Source organism: Pleurodeles waltl, unplaced genomic scaffold (assembly GCF_031143425.1).
Source record: "Pleurodeles waltl isolate 20211129_DDA unplaced genomic scaffold, aPleWal1.hap1.20221129 scaffold_127, whole genome shotgun sequence".
Taxonomy (NCBI): Eukaryota; Metazoa; Chordata; class Amphibia; order Caudata; family Salamandridae; genus Pleurodeles; species Pleurodeles waltl.
The window spans coordinates 264,763-286,747 of NW_027149833.1; the positions used below are offsets into that span (position 1 = coordinate 264,763).

At 50.0% G+C, this 21,985-nt stretch overlaps 2 pseudogenes; both read left to right on the forward strand.

The window, feature by feature from the left end:
• Positions 1–15,998, forward strand: part of LOC138273939 (neuronal acetylcholine receptor subunit alpha-7-like) — a 29,461-nt pseudogene extending 13,463 nt beyond the window's left edge.
• A 50-nt stretch (positions 15,999–16,048) lies between these two features.
• The window catches only part of LOC138273940 (neuronal acetylcholine receptor subunit alpha-7-like), a 29,273-nt pseudogene continuing 23,336 nt past the window's right edge, over positions 16,049–21,985 (forward strand).

Consider the following 21,985-nt stretch of genomic DNA (forward strand, 5'->3'; position numbering starts at 1 on the left):
GTATTACAAACTGAGAATTTTACTATTAGGTGAAAAACAGTAACTAGATTGTGCCACAGCAGCGCCAGAAGACGACAGGAAGAGAAATTAACCTTAACACTGGATAGAGCCGCTGAGATGAACGACCTAGAACAGATTGACAAACTATTTATTCAGTTGTCCCTTTTAGTTATTTTGGCCCGTGAGGGAAGACGGGGCGCGTTGAGGATCAAGAAAGTCGGCTTGATCAAATCAGAAATCCTCATGAGGCAGTACAATATTTAGGCTGCACTGAATTAATCCTTGCAAAAAGTTAAGGTGCAAGATAGAGGTGGTCATTACAACCCTGGCGGACGGTGTTAAAGCGGCGGTAAGACCGCCAACAGGCCAGCGGTAAAAAGTTAGCAATTACGACTGTGGCAGAAACCACCAACAAAGACAGCCACTTTAACACTCTGTCCGCCACGGCGGTACAAACAAACATCTCGGTGGTCACCGCCAACAGACAGGCAGAGGACAATGTACCTGCCACACTATTATGACAGGCCAATCTGCCACCTTGTCCGGGGAGGATACACCGGGGATAAAAACACGGCGGAAACAGGAATCTCAAAGGGAAAACGCTCACCTCTAAACACTCCACGAGGAAGGAGGACACCATGGACCCGGACCTCCAAATTCTCCCTGCGATTGTCTTCCTGCTCCTGTACCAGGAGCAACAACGCCGGCGGCAAAGACCACGGTGAGTACTGCACCTATGACACAGGGGAGAGGGGAGGGAAAAAACAGGGACACACACACACGCAACACCCCCACCCACGACAACACACACACTAATACATATTTATACATTATATTAACACCCCCCAACCCCCACCCCCCCCCCGGAAGAATGCAAAGACAAAAGGAAATGAGTGTAACCATTGTAATATATCAAAAATCAGTAAGCAAAAATCGACATTATTATTATACACTATTAACAAAATATACACCAAGATTATTAGTCCAGATATTGCACCATTTATAGTCCGTGGATCACTGGGCCCACAATGCATGGGCGGGGCCCACACACGATACCAGATCAAAACAGAGAGAACACTGCAGGGGCATCAGATAGAAATACAACAGGCACCTCTGGGGGAAGGGAAAGGGTGGCACCTCAGCCGGATGAGTGCATGACGCCAGATCCACGAGGGGCCTCCATGCCCATTGATGTATCCTGGGAAGTGCAAAGCCACAGTCTCTCAAGTCTCTACAGTGGGTGGTTTGCCCACTGATCAATCCTGTGGAGTGCAAAGCCACAGTCTCAAGTCTCTACAGTGGGTGGTTTGCCCACTGTTGCATCCTGGGGAGTGCAAAGCCACAGTCTCACAAGTCTCTACAGTGGGTGGTTTTCCCACTGATCAATCCTGGGGAGTTCAAAGCCACAGTCTCTCAAGTCTATACAGTGGGTGGTTTGCGCACTGATCAATCCTGGGGAGTGCAAAGCCACAGTCTCTCAAGTCTCTACAGTGGGTGGTTTGCCCACTGCTGCATCCTGGGGAATGCAAAGCCAAAGTCTCACAAGTCTCTACAGTGGGTGGTTTTCCCACTGCTGCATCCTGGGGAGTGCAAAGCCACAGTCTCTCAAGTCTCTACAGTGGGTGGTTTGCCCACTGATCAATCCTGGGGAGTGCAAAGCCACAGTCTCTCAAGTGGATAACATTCTCCACTGGTGTCTGGAGGGGGCTTTGTGCCCAGAGTGTTTCATCCTGTGAAGAACAGACAGAGTGGATGCATGTCTACACTGGTTCTGGAGGGGGACTGGTGCCCAGAGTGCTTCATTCTGTGAAGGAGAGACAGAGTGGATGCATGTCTACACTGGTTCTGGAGGGTGATTGGTGCCCAGGGTGCTTCATCCTGTGAAGGAAAGACAGAGTGGATGCATGTCTCCACTGGTTCTGGAGGGGGACTGGTGCCCAGAGTGCATCACTCACCCTGTGACGGTCCCTGTTGCGTCAGTGCCCCTGCCGCTCATGGCTAGCGGTGCTTGAGTTGGCGGTCCTTGCCCTGTGCAGCGGTGCTTGAGTTGGCGGTCCTTGCCCTGTTCAGCGGTGCTTGCCCTGTGCAGCGGTGCTTGAGTTGGCGGTCCTTGCCCTTTTCAGCAGTGCTTGAGTTGGCGTTCCTTGCCCTGTTCAGCGGTGCTTGCCCTGTGCAGCGGTGCTTGAGTTGGTGGTCCTTGCCCTGTTCAACGGTGCTTGCCCTGTTCAGCCGTTCTTGAATTGGCGGTCCTTGCCCTGTTCAGCGGTGCTTGAGTTGGCGGTCCTTGCACTGTTCAGCGGTGCTTGCCCTGTGCAGCGGTGCTTGAGTTGGCGGTCCTTCATTGCCCAGCTGGGCTGGGGCTGGCTCTCCTTCATTGGTCAGCTGGGCTGTGGCTGGCGGGGCTCTCCTGGGCAGGTGGGCTGTGGCTGGCGGGGCCCTCCTGGGCAGGTGGGCTGTGGCTGGCGGGGCCCTACTAGGCAGGTGGGCTGTGGCTGGCGGGCCCTCCTGGGCAGCGACGATGGGGCTGGCGGTGGCCTCCTGGGCAGCGACGATGGGGCTGGCGGGCTTCTCCGCCGTGCTGCTCGTCCCAGACTTGCCGGGTTTCTTCTGGCCCTTCCCCACCTTGGGAGGAGTCACAGCTGAGTCCACACTCCCACCGGGACCCCTGGGAGCGGCTTGGGTGGCTGGAGTCTTCCCCCTCTCCCGCCGGGCACTGGCCAACGTCTGGTGCTTCACAGGGGGGGACTGGCTGTGCTGTGGCTCTGTGACACACTGGCTGTCCTGGTGACCGGTGCACTCCACATACCTGTGACAACAGGCACCACTGGTCCCGGAGATTTTGTGGCTGAGATGCTAGTTCGGGACCTAGGAGTTGGATGGGGGGGGGTGGGGAGATAGGTTAATCGTGGACAGGAAAAGTTGTTTGGACACACTGGGACGGGTAGCTGGAGGGGGTTTGGGAGTGGAGGAAGAGGTGGTGGTTGTAGGAGGTGTACGTTTTGTGGTTTTGGGTGCAGGTACATGCGCTGAAGGCTGTGGTGAGGTGGATGTATGTTGGGTGGGTGTGTGCCTGCGTTTGTGTATCTTCGGACGGGGCGTCACAGACACACTGGGAGAGGACACAGGGGACGTGGGAATGGTAGTGGGGGTGGTGACTGCACGTGAGCGGGGTGTGCTGGTGCGGGACGTAGTGGCTGTAAAGGTAGTGCATGCAGGTGTGGGTGTAGACGAGACTGGGAGGGAGGAGGGAGACGACGAGGAGGGGGACACAGTGGAGGCAGTGGATGTTGGTGTGTCTGTATGTGTGTGATGCTTGCATGAGTGCCTGTGGGATGTGTGGTGCTTATGTTTGCCTGAGCTTCCCTTGTGTGGTGAGGTGTGTGCAGGCTGGTCTGATGGTGTGCTTGGGATAGGCAGAGGTAGAGGGGATTGGGTCTGGGTGGAGGAAGTTGGAGGGGGGAGGCCAGACACAGGGACAATGGCTGCTATCAGTGCTGAGGCCAGAGTTTGAAAGGATCGGTGAAGGGCCGCCTGACCAGAATGAATGCCCTCGAGGAATGCATTAGTTTGTTGCAACTCCCGTTCTACACCCTGGATGGCATTCACAATAGTAGAGTGCCCAACAGTGAGTGACCTGAGGAGGTCAATGGCCTCCTCACTGAGGGCAGCAGGGGTGACTGGGGCAGGAGCTGAGGTGCCTGGGGCGAAAGTGATGCCCACCCTCCTGGGTGAGCTGGCACGGGGTGAAGGCTGAGGGGCTGCTGGGAGGGCGGTGCTGGTGGCTGTACCTGTAGAAGTGGGGGGCACAGATGTTGCCCCCACCACAAGGGAGCTCCTGTCCCCACTGTGGTGCTCCCCTTGCCCTCCGTCCCACTGGAGTATTCAGAGTCCGTAGTGTGGCCCTCCATGGCCATGTGGGATGCAGCTCCCTCGTGCTCCGGTGCCACTGCTCCTCCGCCTGATGATGCTAATGCACACAAGAACAGGGAGACCACAAAAAAGGGGGGTGGAAACAGAAGAAAGACATGTTGAGTGCATGGATTACTGCTACCGTTGGCGGACAAGACAGACACAATTGCGCTGTTGGGCTCTACAGTGCAATTCCTGGGAAATGGCCTACAAGGCTATGGAAGACATCTGTACACATAGATGACACAGGTGCATGAATAGCTGTACTTGGCACTCTACAGAGGTGGGGTGGGGGGCCACAGGGCCATGCCTTACGGAGGGGCCTAGCCTACGGTACTCGCCCTGGCCTAGGGAAACTCACAGCCCTCCTCCCCCACTCAGACACCTCCACTGCGCGCAGTCAGCTGAATGAGAGTGTACTCACCGGCTTGTGTCTGCTGTGGTGCCCTCAAGCGCCATCCAACTCCGGGTAGGCCACCACCAGGATCCTGAACATCAGGGGGGTCATGGTTCGACGGGCACCCCTCCCACGTTGGGAGGCCATCCCCAGCTGAGCCTCCGCCGTCTTCTTGCTCCAGCGGCGAATGTCCTCCCATCTCTTCCGGCAGTGGGTGCTCCGTATGTGGTGGAACCCCAGGGTCCGGACGTCCTTGGCGATGGCACGCCAAATATCCTTCTTCTGGTGGGCGCTGACCTACATGAAATGTACAGGGTACGAAGAGAAGTCATTACCAACTGCGCCGTCAAAGTGAGTGGGTCCCATCCCTACCCTTGCCATGTGGCACATGCACCCACCGTCTTTCATGCACGCATAACTCTGCCCCCTTCATTCTTACAACCAGCCCTCTCCACACAGGCATAGCCCATACAACATGCTCCCTGTGAACTTACCTGTTGGTCTGGAGGACCGTAGAGCAGCGTGTACTGGGGGAGGACCCCATCGACAAGCTTCTCCAACTCCTCCGATGTGAAGGCAGGGGCCCTTTCCCCAGATGCACGAGCCATTGTCTCTTCCAGACCGAGGTCACAGCAGCACTTGCAGTGTAGGTCCTCTCCTGTTGAAGATCAGGTATCGTGTGATTCAACAGCTAGAAAATGGCGGTCACGTCCGCGGCAGTCATGTCCATGGCGGTGCGTACCATCACCGCCGGCGTACATCCTCATTGGCTCCTGGGACCCATAGGGTCCAATGTTAACCAATGCAGCATTGCGCTGCGGTCTTCGACCGCCTACCGCGACGGTGTACAATGCCAGCGCAGTTACCTCACATCCCATTGTCCCACTTTACAGGTCAGACAGCCGCCATTTCAGGGGCCCACATGGCCTAATTACCAACTGCGTCACACATACCTAGGCTTAGTCTCAACACACATACAGGCCACATTTTGTGTGTGAATGGTGTTCTGTGTAGACTGTGGGTACATACCTCTGAGTTGTTTAACTCTGTGCTCGCTGTTGTCCTTCATAGGCACCGTCCGCTGGGACATGTGAGGAGATGGCGGAATCCTCCGGTGTACCGACCGCTGGTGGACCTGTCGACAATGGAGGGAAGGAATTTGATTATCACCTACAGGTTTGACCGTGCCACAATCCAGGAACTGTGTACCCAGTTGGAGCCAGACCTGATGTCAGCAATCCGCCATCCAACAGGAATCCCCCCTCAAGTGCAGGTGCTATCAGTGATCCATTTCCTTGCTAGTGGGTCTTTTCAAAACAACTGTGGCCATGGCATCAGGGATGTCCCAGCCTATGTTTTCCAACGTATTGTCCAGAGTGTTGTCTGCCCTGCTGAAACACATGCGGAGCTACATCGTTTTCCCTCAGGTGGAGGATTTGCCTACAGTGAAAGGTGACTTCTATGCCCTCGGACATATCCCCAACATCATAGGTGCCATTGATGGGACCCATGTGGCTTTGGTACCCCCCCACAGGAGTGAACAGGTGTACAGGAACCGGAAGAGTTATCATTCGATGAATGTACAGATGGTATGTTTGGCAGACCAGTACATCTCCCATGTGAATGCCATGTTCCCTGGCTCAGTGCATGACGCCTACATCCTGCGGAATAGCAGCATCCCTTATGTGATGGGTCAACTCCAGAGGCACCGTGTGTGGCTATTAGGTGAGCACCTGGAAGCAAGTCAGTGGGAATGGTTGGCTGGGTCTGGGGATATCCCTACAGGTTAGTGTGTGTCTAACAGTTGTCCCTCGCCATTTGCAGGTGACTCTGGTTACCCCAACCTGTCATGGCTACTGGCCCCAGTGAGGAATCCCAGGACAAGGGCAGAGGAACACTACAATGAGGCCCATGGGCAAACTCGGAGGATTATAGAGCAGATCTTCGGCCTCCTGAAGGCCAGGTTCAGGTGCCTCCATATGACAGGTGGATCCCTATTCTACTCACCAAAGAAGGTGTGCCAGATCTTCGTGGCCTGCTGTATGCTTCACAACTTAGCTTTGCGACGACCGGTGCCTTTTCTGCAGGAGGATGGTCCAGATGGAGATTTTGTGGCAGCTGTGGGGCCTGTGGACAGTGAAGACGAGGAAGCAGAAGAAGAGGACATCGACAACAGGAAAACGGTGATCCTGCAATACTTCCAGTGAGACACAGGTAAGAATACAAACCTGCCTACTACATGTACTTTAACACTACTACCTCTCTACTGTCTGTCCTTTTCACCCAGTGTATGGTCACTGAGTTGTCACTTTCCCTCATGATTTCACAGATGTGGGTCCCACTGTGTGACATCTGCTTTGTTTCCTCATGGACTAGAGCTGTGTGACATAGGTATGTTGACATTACAATTGAAAGAGCGTTTTGACACTGTAAGGTAATGCCTCCTTGGCATGGTTACCCCCTGACTTTTTGCCTTTCCTGATGCCAAGTCTTTAGTTGGTCTTTACTGTACTTCAGCAAACACAATTATCAGTCAGTATACAGGTAAGATGAAGTCTTTATTGAGAAACTCTGAACTACAGCCTAGCAACCCAACAAGAAAATGTTACCTAATCCCCTCAGATTTCAAAACACGCTCAACCTATACAGGTTTACCCCAAAAACACTGAACCCTAAGCCTCAAAACAATGTGCGGCCCCATCTTGTCTCCCTCATTTACTCAAGACCTTTTAGATTTGCATTCAACGTATATTTGTTAAGGTGGTGATGGCACAGTGGTTGAGAAGACAGCTTTAAGATTAAGAGTACGCTAGTAAATAGGATGAGAAATGCACTTGTATTTCCAATCAGCACCTTTTAAGTGCTCAATACCATTTCCTGGCACCCGTAACAGATGTAAAGGCATGTGCCACAACAAAATTCAGAGCCTAGCTCAAGACTTTCACCTTATTGTGGACAAATGCTACCAGTTTCAGAGTTAAAAACCGCAGCATGAATGCTGAATGTATGAGGATAAAATGGGTGGTGGGCAAATATAATTTCAGGAATGGTAAACATCTTTGACGACGTTTTCCTCCTATACAGGATTCCACAAGGGAGGACAAAAACTCTGGAGGAACACAAAAGCACAGTTTAATTCCCCAACATCCACATTGTGGGACATACTGTCAGCCTCTGAGGAAGAATTGGTAGGGACTTTAAGTGTAAGCGAAAGTGAAAATTATTTGAAGTGTGAATGGTAGATTATATACAGAATTGCAACACCCTACCATTGACTTGTTCACAAAGCTTGAACGTTACAGCTTCCAAGAAGCAGGGACAATTACTGGAGCAACAGTGCTTTTTAGGACATCACTTAAGCAAAGTAGGTCGCATCTTTCAGAAGGGCCAAGGTGAGCATATAAGTCCCATGGAAAAAGGTATTTTAACAGGAATAAAAATATGAATAAGCCACACCGAAAGTTCTAAGAATCACCAAGTATACTGGTAAATCATCAGGTCTTTGGTCATTAAGAAACAAAAAAAAAACACATTGTACAGGCCTGAAGTCGTGGACCTGGAGGCAAATGAGAAACAAACATTTGACATGGGGAAAGAGACTGAGAAAGAAGAGAACTGTTAAGTGTGGGATATGTTAGAACGATTGGGTAAGTTCAATCTTTGTCACTGCAATCATGTTCTGGCCTAGTTGTCAATAAATAAAATACAAAAAAACAACTACTGGAGAAAGGGTCCCATAAAATATAAGTAATAAGGGCACAATTCTTCTTTGCATGGTTTAAACGTTCTTACAAATAAGAATTTTATTAAGCAAGATACTGCAACGTGTGTGCTACTTCCATTTCACAGAGTCCAAAGTGTGGTACAGACGCGGACAATCAATATGGTATTTGCCAAAAACAATCACTGATGCGAAGACATGGCTGTAAAAGAAAACCGGAAGAACAGGTAGCCTTGACATATGCAGCAAGTAAATACATTAGTTTCCTGTAAATGGGGTACTGAAAATAAACAATGCAATCAACTGAAGGGGTAGGTGGTCACACCCAATAAACAGGGGGGAAGCAAACAAAGAAAAAAAAAAAATGGAGAAAAGATATGCCTCATTCCAGTGCCCTAGAAAATATCAGAGGTATCCAAACTTCACTCGGAAAGTTAGTGCCAGACTGGGAAGTAAAAAGGAAAGAAAGGCATTCAGCAATAGGCGATAGTATTCAGTTGGCCAAGGTTTAGACAGGGGGTAATTATCTGCTAAGTGCCACAGTAACAAGGTAAAGGTGGAAGGCTCTAGAGGTCTCTCACTCAATTGGACGCTCAAAAAAATGTTGGGCCAACAAGCTAAACAAAGGTGCGTCAGACTTGATAGAGTTAGTATGCCAAAGGCAAATGCAGGTTCAAAATTCGCTCGTAAAAAAAAAATAAAAAAAACACAGCCGATCAAGACAAATTACAATGTCCTTTCATTTTGGACATATACACAATAAAAACAGACATTACAGCACCCATTAACTGGCTCTTCATAACAGACTTTCATTAATGAAGGACACTTGAAAGTCAATGGCACATTATATGTGCTCGTTTCAGCTCCATATCCAATTTCTGTAATTGCGATTCAACTGGGAACAGTAGTTCCAAGACTAAAAAGAAATACGATGATGCATAAAATGTGTTAGCTGAACACAGTTCCTGCTCTCATGACACTCTGCAAGTTGTTTCTCCACACGCTGTTCAAATTCCAATCTACGCCTTCAAAATTGGACAAAAAAAAAAAAAATAGGTGCCAACTCCATTGGGAGGATATCAAATAACCTCTAATGGAAACAAAAGAAATTACTGCACCTCACATTGTATGAAGGTTAAGAAATAGTTGTCCTTTAAGGTTTAAATCTAAGTGTTATTAAATAGTTCATGCTGCATTATTGCTACTGAGAGTTCGCTATGGACAGCCTGTTGCCAGTTGGGTCATGGTGCCATCCAGAAAGGCATCTGTTGCTGGGCACGCTGCTGCATGGTAGATGGAAATTGTCGACTAGAGTTCCAGCTCTGTCCAAATGTACTTGCTTTTTTGTGACTGCCCTGATCTTCTTCTTCATCTGATGAGTCTCCAGCATATGCCACCAATCCCACTACCTTTTCGGATGTCTTCATCTTCTTGCTTGGGAACTCTGGGAACACACAAAAAAAAACAACAAAAAAAACACCCCCAACCCAAACAAGGACAAAATGGTCGATTTAGTTAAAAGAAAATTGTTAATAGTAAAATTGTTAGTTGGACACCGTTTCACGATCCCACAGGATCAATGGCAGCCCCCAGGTTGGAAGTCGCATGAAACAGCATCAGCATCCGCAAACAGATTCATCAGGCACATGTAAGAGAACAGAGAAAGAAGAGAAGAAAAAAACAAACAAAAAAACAACACAGAACAACAAAAGAGAACAATTAGGTGTGTGGAAAAATATCAGTCACCTTTTAGGCTTTTTTTTTTGTAGATGACAAACTAGGACGAAGAAGCTTGCAAGAGCAGAAGGTGAAAAGTGTAGTGTACAGTGTTGATATCACTGGCTTCAGGGAATGGAACATCACATCCCCAACTGTATTATATTTAGGCTTTATGAGTTTCGGCAAGTGTATTTGTCATTAACTCTTGTGAACAGAAGAAATGTTACCGTCCCTATAAACATCTGTTTGTTGCACGTAGTGCTGTAGAATCACGGGCTCTACATACACCCACCATCTAATTATAGCTCGGACTGTGGCTGCTTGTTTTTTGTTTGAAGTCTTTAGAGTCAAGAGGTACCATACGATCCCTTCTTTAATTGGTAGTAAATGTGGGCACTGACGCCACTGTTGTACAAGCTACTTACCTTTGGTAACGATATATCTGGTAGAGACATATTCTAGTTGCAGATTCCTTACCTTCGAATTTCCCCAGGTGTCAGTCTGGATCTGGATATTTTTTCTTTCAGCAGTACCTCTGTGCGCCGTCAGGGGGTTGCTTCTTAGTGTAGCACATTTTGATGCGTAAGAGCACCCATCTTGAAATGGTCTCTTCTGCACAAACTTCCCCTTCTTTGCACCCACATATGGTTGATCATCCACCCGGAAGTCTTTGCCTGGATCCAAAAAGAGCGTTGGAGTTCTACCTTGATCGTACCAGTGAAGTCTATCCTCTTCATGAGAGGGATGTGGGGGTGCAAAAGAGGTAGGCAAAGTGATGGACTGCCCGACATAGAAGGGTGTCACTACTTTAGGAACAAAAGGAGCCCTTGTGTGAAGTACCACTTTGTCAGGGTGTACTGCCAGGAAAGGTGGTCAGATGAAAGAGCTTGGAGCTCACTTACTCAAAAGGCAGAGGTGAAGGCAGCTAAGAACACAGTTTTGATGGTTAAGAGCTGTAAAGGGCAATTGTGAAGAGGCTCGAAAAGGGCACACATAAGGAATGTTAAGACTAGGTTCAGATCCCATTGGGACTTGATGACTGAGATAGGAGCAAAAAGATGTATGAGGCCTTTAATAAACCTCCCAACAATGGGAGATTTGAATAAAGAATGTTGATCTGGTAACGGGGATGTGGAAGTATGCGTCTTGAAAGTCCAACGCCGCCATCCAGTTTCCTGGGTCCAGGGCAGATATGACCTGAGCCAATGCCAACATTTTGGACTTCTCCTTTTAGAGGAAGAGGCTGAGGGACTGAAGATCTAGTATAGAACAAAGGCCCTTGTCCTTTCCCGGCACAGAAAGTAGCGGGAATTACAACCACGACTTACTTCTGGAAGAGGGACCCTCTCTATAGCTCCTTAGGCAAAAAGGCTTGGACTTCCTAACGGAAAAGTGCCATATGATCCTCCGATATGCAATTGTATGAAGGTGGCATGGCTGGAGATGTCTCAAAGGGGAGAGAGTAGCCCCTCTGGACGATCTGGAGGGCCCACCTGTCCAAAATAATGGATTGCCATTGGGGCAGGAGATGGCGAATCCTGCCACCAACTGGTTCCTGGTGTGCCTGCAGACTAGGAAGGTTTGGAGGCTGAGGAGGGGGCGGAAGTGAACTAGGTGACCCGCTGGCTCTCTGATCCCCGGGAACATGGGATCCCGTGTCCACGCAGGGGCAGTACAGCATGTGTGGGTCAATGACTGGGGGGAAAGAAAGCGGTTGGGTGCCCCTTCAGTAGCCACAAAAGGAAGACTGTCCAGTCTTTGATTCCCTATCCAGGGGTGCGGTAGGAAATGCGCCCGATGAAGCCTGGATGTCAAGGCTCTCAGGCGTGGGATGTTGAGTGAGGAATTTGGGGTCTGATGGTGCAGGTCTATGGCGGCTGGCAATCATCCTATTCACAGGAGCCCCTGTGCTTGGTCTTGACCAGGTACCCAAGAGGACGTCTGTCAGTGTTCGTTAAATGGGAGAAGAGGTTCGGAAGAGGAAGAACTAGGTTGAAGCACCCTGGTTAGGAGATTAGTCCTGACCTCCACAGAAGGAAGCTCGAGGTCCAAGACCTCAGCCGCCATTCTTACCAACATTGAGTAAGAGCTCCCCTCCTCCGTAGCCACAGATGGGAGACAGCATGCCAGCATCAGGGGAGGTGTCCACTGGTGTTACTCAATTCCTCTACCTAGTCCATGTTAGGGTCACGCTGGTATTCCAAAGAGTGCAGCAGCCCCTCTACAATCCCAGTGGGTGTCGATTGACGCCGTTCTGGATCGAGGTCGTCAGGTATAAGTATAGGATCGACATCGATTCTGGGCACAATCAGTGTCGGGAGCGTCAACGTCAGACCCAACGCTGGGGAAGGTTGCGCTGGTACAACTGGCATCTGGACGGATCCAGAAACTGATCCGGAGGGATCTTCCGGAGTCGGGGCCAAAGCCGATGACTTGGAACCCAAGGGGGCCCCTACTGACTCACCTGGGCCTAAGGGGGCCGAGGGTGGGTCAGACTGCCCAAAAATGAGGCGCATGGCCTCAGAATTCTTTTAGTTGGGCAGGGGTGACACCAGCTCCCAGGAAGTTGGGGAAATGCGGAGCAGACCCAGATGCAGGCTCCGATGACGGAGGCCTAGAGTGCTGAGCTCATCCCTAGTCCCATCATCCGAACGAAAGGGTGAAGTCGAGGGTGAACGTTTATCTTCTTCGACTTTTTCCTTGTGACCCAAAAGCTCAGAAGACTTTGAGGGCGAAGAGTGGTGTTGAGTCCACAGGCAGTCTCGAGACCTTCCTCTTGATCGAGACCAGGAGCAACGTGGAGCCGAGTGTTGGGCCACCAGCAGCTTTAGGGACTGCTCCCTAAAAGCTTTCGGATTCATGGCCCAACACTCTGAGCACGACTTCGGGTCATGGTAGCGCTCCAAACAATAGATACATGAGGTGCATATCCGTCACCAACATAGTTCGGTGACAGGAGTCGCAGGGTTTGAGGCTTGTCTTAAGTGACATTCCTTGACGCACCCCCAATCTTGTCACAGAAAGTTCAACAAAACAGTCGCTGGTAGTAAAAAATGACTGAGGTAGCTCTTTGCCCGGATCTGCGCGAAGGCTGGTGCGGAAAGAAAATAACTGACGTCAGCGCACCAGGGTGGCGCCTATATACGTCTGGGACGTCATCAAGGCGACCACGACGACACCCGCGGCACACAGGAGTTACTGCTCAAAGAATTATCTCCGGATCCAGGCTTACGCCTTGGGAAATTCAATGGTAAGGAACCTGCAACTAGAAGTCTCTATCAGTTAGATTATTTTCGCACAAAGGGTGAGAGAAAGTAGTTGGTGTGACAGTATGGCGACTATGTGTGTGCTGTAAATGAGGACAGGTGAAAAATGGTGAAAGCCTACCTCCGCTGGCTTCGAAGAAGGTAAGTTTTGCCTTTTGATCTACACTACATGCAACAAAGAGATGCTTATAGGGTTAAAAGACCCATTCGTAGCATGTTTGGTTGTAGATACACATGCCCTCCATCATGTGTAAAGCAGTACTCTCCTAAGCGACGGTTAGCCAGTGAAGGGTGCAGATGTCCAATTCTAGCTAGTAGGGAGAGCCTTGGTTAGATCCGTTTGCCTCCGCAGAGAATGCGCAATGTCAGCTATTTTGCGCGTTGGGGTTTCCAAGGCGGCACTCGCTCGGAGACGCTTTTCGTCTCCGAGTGGAACTCCGGTCTCCTCTACACCTTCCTGCCTATCCCTCTCCTGCCCAGAGTTCTCAAGAAGATCAAGAGCGACCGGGCCCAAGTTATCTTGCTGGCTCAGGACTGGGCTCGAAGACTGTGGTATCCCGAGCTACTGAGCATGTCCATCGATCCTCCTCTCAGACTGCCTCTTCGGACGGATCTTCTGTCGCAGCAGCAGGGGACAGTCCTTCACCCGGACCTTTCCAACCTCTGCCTTCATGCGTGGAGATTGAGCGGCAACAGTTGACGGCATTTGCCCTTCCACCCGAAGTCTGCAATGTTATCTTGGCAGCCAGGCGTCCTTCGACTAAAACTGTATACGCCTGTTGTTGGAATAAATTTGTGGCATGGTGCACCAACAAATCTGTTGACCCCCTATCTGCCCTTCTTTCAGAGGTTCTTCTGTTCATTCTTTCCTTACCCCAGCACGGCTCTGCATTGGGCACCCTTAAAGGGTATCTGTCTGCCATTTCCGCCTTTCTTAGGCTTCCTGATCAGCCCTCACTCTTTAAATCTCCTCTTGTGAGTAGGTTCTTAAAGGGGCTCACCCACTTATTTCCTCCCACTCCCTTCATCATACCTCAGTGGGATCTTAATCTTGTGCTTACTTTCTTGATGCGTACTCCCTTTGAGCCTATGCATAATTGTCCCTTACAGCTCCTCACATTCAAAACTGTCTTTCTCATCGCCATCACCTCTGCTCGCAGGGTGAGTGAGCTTCAGGCCCTTTCTTCAAAGCCTCCATACTTATCGTTCACCCCGACAAGGTGGTGTTACGCACTAGGGCTTCATTCCTTCCTAAGGTGGTTACACCGTTTCATGTAGGCCAGTCCATCACAATGCCTACCTTCTACGCACCCCCACATCCTTCCCATGAGGAGGAGAGACGCCACCGTCTGGATCCAAAAAGAGCATTGGCGTTCTATCTCAATCGTACTAAAGACTTCTGGGTGGACGATCAACTCTTTGTTGGCTATGTGGGAGCGAAGAAACGGAAGGGGGTGCAGAAACGTACCATCTCTCAATGGGTGCTTCTTTGCATCAAATGTGCTACGCTTTGGCGAAAAAGCAACCTCCTGAAGGCTTGTGGGCTCATTCTACCAGGGCCACTGCTGCATCCACTGCGTTAGCATGCGGAGTTCCTGTCCTTAATATCTGTCAGGCAGCTATGTGGGCGTCTCTGCACACGTTTGCTAAGCATTACTGTCTGGACAGCCAGGTCCGACGGGACGGCTACTTTGGTCGTTCGGTCCTGCAGGACTTTCTAGTATGATCTTAGTTCGCAGCCCACCACCGAGGATGGCATTGCTTGGGTATCTATTCTAAGATAAGGAATCTGCAACTAGAAGTCTCTATCAGATGTACAAGTTACTTACCTTCAGTAACGATATATCTGGTAGAGACATATTTTAGTTGCAGATTCCTTACCGCCCACCCATCCTCCCTGCTTGTGAACTGATTTCTAGGGACAGGGATTCCCCCTTTGAGGTCCTTACCTCTAGCGCACCAATATCAAAGTTCTTAGCGGCTCTGCGCTCTGGCGTGGAAAGACATTAAAAGAAACTGACGTCACTGCATGAGTGCGGCGTCTATGTACTGCTCCCGACATCATCAGTGTGACCACGACGCCTGCGAAGTCAACCGACGCCACCTACCGACGTGCAAGGGTATTGCTCGAAGAAAAAATCTCCGGATCCAGTCTGACGCTTAGGGGAAAATTCTAAGGTAAGGAATCTGCAACTAGAATATGTTTCTACCAGATATATCGTTACCGAAGGTAAGTAACTTGTACATATATTATAAATGTAATATTGTTGCAGCAGGAAAGCATTAACATAATGTTTAAGAACATCCATTTCTGCATGTCCTGTAGCTCTCCCTCAGGTCCGCTAGTCTTAAACCCTTGTTCTCAGTCTTTTGGTGTTGACAGGGTGAATAGGGTCTTGTGAAAAACTCTGCTTTATGCCCCTCTGTGTCTTTGCTTTCCCTAGGTGCAGATCTTTGTTCTGAAATGGTGTGCCTGGTTCCTGAGGATGAAGAAGCCTGGGGAGGAAGCTGAGCCAAGGCCCCAGTGTACCCCAAGCCTTCTGAGTTGCAGCTCTGACAGCGAACACACCACTCCTGACCGGCATGGCAGTGGTCCTAACAGTGCCAATGGAAACCTACTATACATTGGATTCCGAGGCCTAGAAGAGCTGCACCATACCACTGGCAAGACCTCAGACCTTTTGCACAAGCAACCTGACTTCCCTGCTTCTCTTTCCCTGCACTCCAATGGGGTGCCGCCCAGCGGGCACAGTTCAGAGCCGGGTGATCCCCAACTTGAGAAGATCCTAGAGGAGGTGCAGTACCTGGCAGATCGTTTCCGTAGCCAGGATGCAGACGAGGCGGCCTGCAATGAGTGAAAATTTGCCGCCACAGTCATTGACCGCATGTGTCTGGTGGCTTTTACCATCTTCAACATCATCTGCACTATTTCCATCCTGATGTCAGCATCAACTTCGTGGAAGCTGTATCCAAAGACTACATCTAGGGATAAGCCACCCTACCTCGGGTTCAAGGTCGGATTGAGGAGACTGGTTCATGTGGCTGGTCTTTGTGTCGCTTAATGCAAGGGCCAGCAAGGACAAAGGAGGAGGAAAGAAGCCTGGTGACCTGCACAACTTCCACCTGATGGCTGCCCAGTGTCAGTACTGCCACTCAGAATCCTGGACAGTGTTGTGGGTGGACATTTTAGAGTACTACATTGCACCGGGCCTTTCGTGCCCCTCCTTGTGGAAGTCCAAAAGCAGTTTATGCCAGTTGTTTCAAACCGCTATAATGAGAACTTGTGGTTTGCTTACAACGAGGCATTCTCATTTGTTGCTAGCGCTACCATTTGCAATTGTAGCATGTGACCCTTGCAACTGGCCATTATTTGTGTTATAGGTAGAGCAATAGCACAATCTATTAAACTATATGTAGGAAGTTGGCACTATAAATACTATCTCAAAGTGAAAGATAGTGTGCACAGAGTCCAAGGCTTCCCCTTAAGAGGTTAATAGTGGCAAAATTAGTTAATTCTAATGCTTTATTTTGTGGTAGTGTGGTCGAGCAGGAGGATTATCAGAGGGTAGTGTTAAGCATTTGTTGTACACACACAGGCAATAAATGACGAACACACATTCAAAGACTTAACTCCAGGCCAATGGTTCTTATATAGAAAAATATATTTTCTTAAGGTATTTTAGAACCACAAGATTCAAGATTTGAGGTAAGTACATAAAATGCAAGGTACTTCACACACGTAAGTATGGAACTTTGATTTCAAACATTAGTACACACAGTTTAGATTAAAGTGGCAATACGCTATTTTAAAAGTGGACACTGCAAAAATCAACAGTTCCTGGGGGAGGTAAGTTTGGTTAAGTTTCTCAGGTAAGTAAAGCACTTACACAGTCAGTCTCCTGGGCATAGGCAGCCCACCATTGGAGGTTCAAGGCAACCCCAAAGCCACAGCACCAGCAACACAGGGCCAGTCAGGTGCAGAGGTCAAAGGAGGGCTGAAAACACATAGGTGCCTATGAAGAACAGGGGTGCCCTGGATCCAGTCTGCTAGCAGGTAAGTACCTGCGTCCTCGGGGAGCAGACCAGGGGGGTTTTGTAGAGCACTGGAGGGGTGGGGGGTGGGGGACGGACACAAGCCCAAAAAACACACCCTCCGTGGCACAGGGGCGGCCGGGTGCAGTGGACAAAGTAGGCATCGGGTTTGCTATTGAAAGCAATGGAGGGACCCGGGGGTTACTTAGGCGATGCAGGCAAGGCACAGGGGTCTCCTCAGGCCAGCCACCGACTGGGCTAGGAAGAGGGCTGCCTGATGGTCGCTCCTGCACTGGAAGGTGGTACCTCTCTGTCCTGGGGGCTGTGGTTCAGTGCTTGGTCCAGGCGTCAGGTTCCTTGTAAACTGGCAGTCGCGGTCAGGGGGAGCTTCTGGATCCTCTCTGCAGGTGTCACTGTGGAGGTGCAGGGGGGTCGACTCAGGGTACCCACGTCATCGTAGTCGCCTGGGAGTCTTCTCTGCAGTGTTGGTTTACCTGAACTCGAGCAGGGGGCATTGGGTGCACAGTGTGAAGTTTCACGCTTCCGGCAGGAAGAGAGAGTTCTTTAAAAGTTGTTTCTTTGTTGCAAAGTTGTTTCAGTTTTTGACCAGTGCCGCTGTTCTCAGGAGTTTCTTGGTCCTTCGGGTTCAGGGCAGTCCTCAGTCCTCAGAGGTCGCTGGTCCTTGTTGGATGCATCGCAGTGCAGGTTCTTAGAGTCTGGAAACAGGCCGGTAGGGCTGGGGCCAAGTCAGTTGTCATCTCCGCAGGGCTTACAGGTCAGCAGTCCTACTTCTTGTTGTAGGTTGCAGGAATCTGATTTCCTGGGATCAGGGTCGTCCCTCAATACTAAATTTAGGGGTGTGTTTAGTTCTGGGGGCAGTAGCCAATGGCTACTGTCCTGGAGGGTGGCTATACCCTCTTTGTGCCTCCTCCCTGAGGGGAGGGGGGCACATCCCTATTCCTATTGGGGGAATCCTCCAAACTCAAGATGGAGGATTTCTAAAGGCAGGGGTCACCTGAGCTCAGGGAACCTTAGGGGCTGTCCTGACTGGGGGTTGACTCCTCCTTGTTTTCCTCATTATCTCCTCCAGCCTTGCCGCCAAAAGTGGGGACAGTGGCCAGAGGAGCGGGCATCTCCACTAGCTGGGATGCCCTGTGGCAGTGTAACAAAGGGGGTGAGCCTTTGAGGCTCATCGCCAGGTGTTACAGTTCCTGCAGGGGGAGGTGAGAAGCACCTCCACCCAGTACAGGCTTTGTTCCTGGCCACAGAGTGACAAAGGCACTCTCCCCATGTGGTCAGCAAGGGACTTACTTGGGTGCCAGGGTTGTGCCAATTGTGGAGACAAAGGTACTGGTTAGCAGGGTCCCAGCACAATTTCAAATCATAACTTGGCATCAGCAAAGGCAAAACGTCAGGGGGTAACCATGCCAAGGAGGCATTTCCTTACAGGGAATCCTCCAGAATCAAGATGGAGGATTTCTAAAGACAGGGGTCACCTCAGCTCAGGATATCTTAGGGGCTGTCCTGACTGGTGGGTGACTTCTCCTTGTTTTTTTCATTATCTCCCCTGGACTTGCTGCCAAAATTGGGGGCTGTGTCCATGGGGCGGGCATCTCCACTAGCTGGAGTGCCCTGGGGCATTGTAACACGAAACCTGAGCCTTTGAGGCTCACTGCTAGGTGTTACAGTTCCCGCAGGGTGGAGGTGCTAAGCACAAAGGCTCTCACCCCAGGGAATCAGAAACTTGTCTCTCAGCAGCAGGCTGGCACAGACCAGTCAGTCCTGCACTGAAAGATTGGGTAAAATACAAGGGGCATCTCTAAGATGCCCTCTGTGTGCATTTTTTAATAAATCCAACGCTGGTATCAGTGTGGGTTTATTATTCTGAGACGTTCGATACCAAACATCCCAGTATTCCGTGTAGCCATTATGGAGCTGTGGAGTTTGTTTTTGCCAAACTCCCAGACCATATACTTAATATGGCCACACTGTACTTACAATCTCTAAGAATAGACATAGACACTGTAGGGGCATAATGCTCATGCAGCTATGCCCTCACCTGTGGTATAGTGCACCCTGTCTTAGGGCTGTAAGGCCTGCTAGAGGGGTGACTTACCTATGCCACAGGCAGTATTTTGTGGACATGGCATCCTGAGGGGGATGCCATGTCGACTTTGCCTTTTTCTCACCACCAAAACACACCATCTACAATGGCAGGGTGCATTTGTTAGGTGAGGGGTCTCTTAGGGTGGCACAGCATATGCTGCAGCCTTTAGGGATCTTCCCTGGTCACAGGGCTCTTGGTACCACTGGTACCTTTTACAAGGGACTTATCTGTGTGCCAGGGGCGTGCCAATTGTGGAAACAATGGTACATTTTAGGTGAAAGAACACTGGTGCTGGGGCCTGGTTAAAAGGATCCCAGCACACTTCTTAGTCAAGTCAGCATCAGTATCAGGAAAAAAGTGGGGGGTAACTGCAACAGGGAGACATTTCCTTACACAAGCCTCCCCCCAGCCCACAGGCCAGGAGACTCAGCCAAAGCTGGGAGAGTCTTCCTAGTCTGTCAGGCGAGGAAGAGTAGGGAAAATAGGCTGGTTTGTTGCAGGGCCTACTCTGCCTTACATCCTCCTGTTCAGGTCATTCCCTCTGGGGAACTACCCACTTCCACAGTGATAGGACCTAGTCCGAATTGCCTCTTGTCTGACTTTTTAATGTCTTCACCTATTTTCTCTATTTTGGGTTTAGAGGTATCCACCTCTGCTAATCTCATTTTAGCCAGGGTCACACCCCTAGTTTACCCAAAGAGGTTACCCATAGCCGGAGTAACCCCACCATGACCAACATGGTCAGGGGGCCTAACTTGCTATTTGGCATGGGGTCAGACCACCATGCCAAGGATAGTGCAGCCATAAAGGCTAACACCCAGCAGGGGCCACTGACAGCTGTCAGTGCCCAGAACCACACCTTTAGCTCTTCACCTACAAGGGAAGAAGCTAAGTTACAGGCTTCTTTGGGTTCAGGGTGCCTGTCTGCTGTGTTGGAGTGGGGGGTTACTGCATCTTGTAGTAAACACCCTTCTTCCACTCTTTCTTCTGTTAACTGAGGAGCCACCCACTCCAGTTGAACAGTTGCCTGACTAGTCAGGACTTCTTGTGGGCCAGGTTGGACTTTACCAGTGCCACTTTTGGAGTTCTCCCTTACTGGAGCAGAATCTCCTTGGCTTACTGGAACCTTGGCTAAAGGTTACCCCCCTTTCCTACTCTGTTTTCTTTTCTTTTTATTCTGCGGCCTACTTGCAGTTACGGCAGAGGTAGCACCTCCAGAATCCTTGGGAGAGGGCTGGTACTGGACCAGTTCCCCTCTTAGGCTCTGAGTAACCTCTGGTTAGTCATTTCCAAGGAGGAAATCAAGGGGGAGGTCTGGTCTGACTACCACCCTTCTCTAGCTAAAAGTCCCAACCACTTCTATATGCACAAAAGCCACAGGCCTATCACTGACCCTGTCTGGGCTAACTCTTACTCTGGCAGTCTCACCTGGGATGTACTGGTTTGAGAAAACCAGCCTGTCATGCACAATAGTGTGACTGGCACAAGTGTCTCTCAGGGCAGTGGCTGGAATTCCATTCACCAGTAGGCGGTGGAAGTGTCTACTTCCCTCTGGAATCTCCAACTCACCTGTTGGGCCCTTTTTCAAGTTGAAGGCTATGAAGACCTCCTTATCTGGGGAGTCACCCCCAATGGCTACACTGGTTACCTCTGGGACTTTGCTATGGGGTTTGCTTTTGGGACAAGAAGTGTCCTTGGTGTGGTGCCCTGTCTGTCTACAGTTTTGGCACCATGCCTTAGTGGCATCCCAGTTCTTACCCTGGGACCCACCTTTGTTTTGGGTTGTGTCTTGGGGCCCACCCACCTGGTCTGGTTTCTAGGGGCCTACAGAGGACTCTCTTTCTTTGTCGTGTCACCCACTTTCTCCTGGGGAGGCTTTGTAACCCCTTTCATTTGGTCACCCCCAGTGGAAGTTTTGGTTACCCTAGTCTTGACCCAGTGGTCTGCCTTCTTTCCCAATTCTTGGGGAGAAATTGGACCTAAGTCTACCAGATATTGATGCAACTTTTCATTTAAGCAGTTACTTAAAATGTGTTCTTTCATAAACAAATTATAAAGCCCAACATAGTCATGCACTTCATTTCCAGTTACCCAACCATCCAGTGTTTTCACTGAGTAGTCTACAAAATTAACCCAGGTCTGGCTTGAGGATTTTTGAGCCCCCCTGAACCTAATCCTGTACTGCTCAGTGGAGAATCCAAAGCCCTCAATCAGGGTAGCCTTCATGAGGTCATAGGATTCTGCATCTTTACCAGAGAGTGTTAGGAGTCTCTCCCTACACTTTCCAGTGAACATTTCCCAAAGGAGAGCCCCCCCCCGTGAGATCTGTTTACTTTTCTGGTTGCACAAGCCCTCTCAAAAGCTGTGAACCACTTGGTGATGTCATCACCATCTTCATATTTTGTTACAATCCCTTTGGGGATTTTTAGCATTTCATTATTCTCTCTGACCCTATTTAAGTTGCCGCCACCATTAATGGGAACTAAACCCATCTCTTTTCTTTCCCTTTCTATGGCTAGGAGCTGCTTCTCCAAAGCCAATCTGTTGGCCATCCTGGCTAACAGGAGGTCATCTTCATTGAGGCTGCCCTCAATGTTTTCAGAGCTACTGGAATCCCCTATGGAAGAACCAGTCTTTCTGACTAGGATTTGAGGAGTCAGGGTTTGAGGGACCCTGTTCTCCCTATTTAGGACAGGAGGGGGGAAGTCATCCTCCTGTTCACTAATTTCCCCATCTGAAGTATTATCCTCAGAGGGGTTGTCCCTTTTGAACTCAGCCAAAAGCTCCTGGAGCTGTACTTTGGTAGAGTTGGACCCAGTTTTTATCTTTTTTAG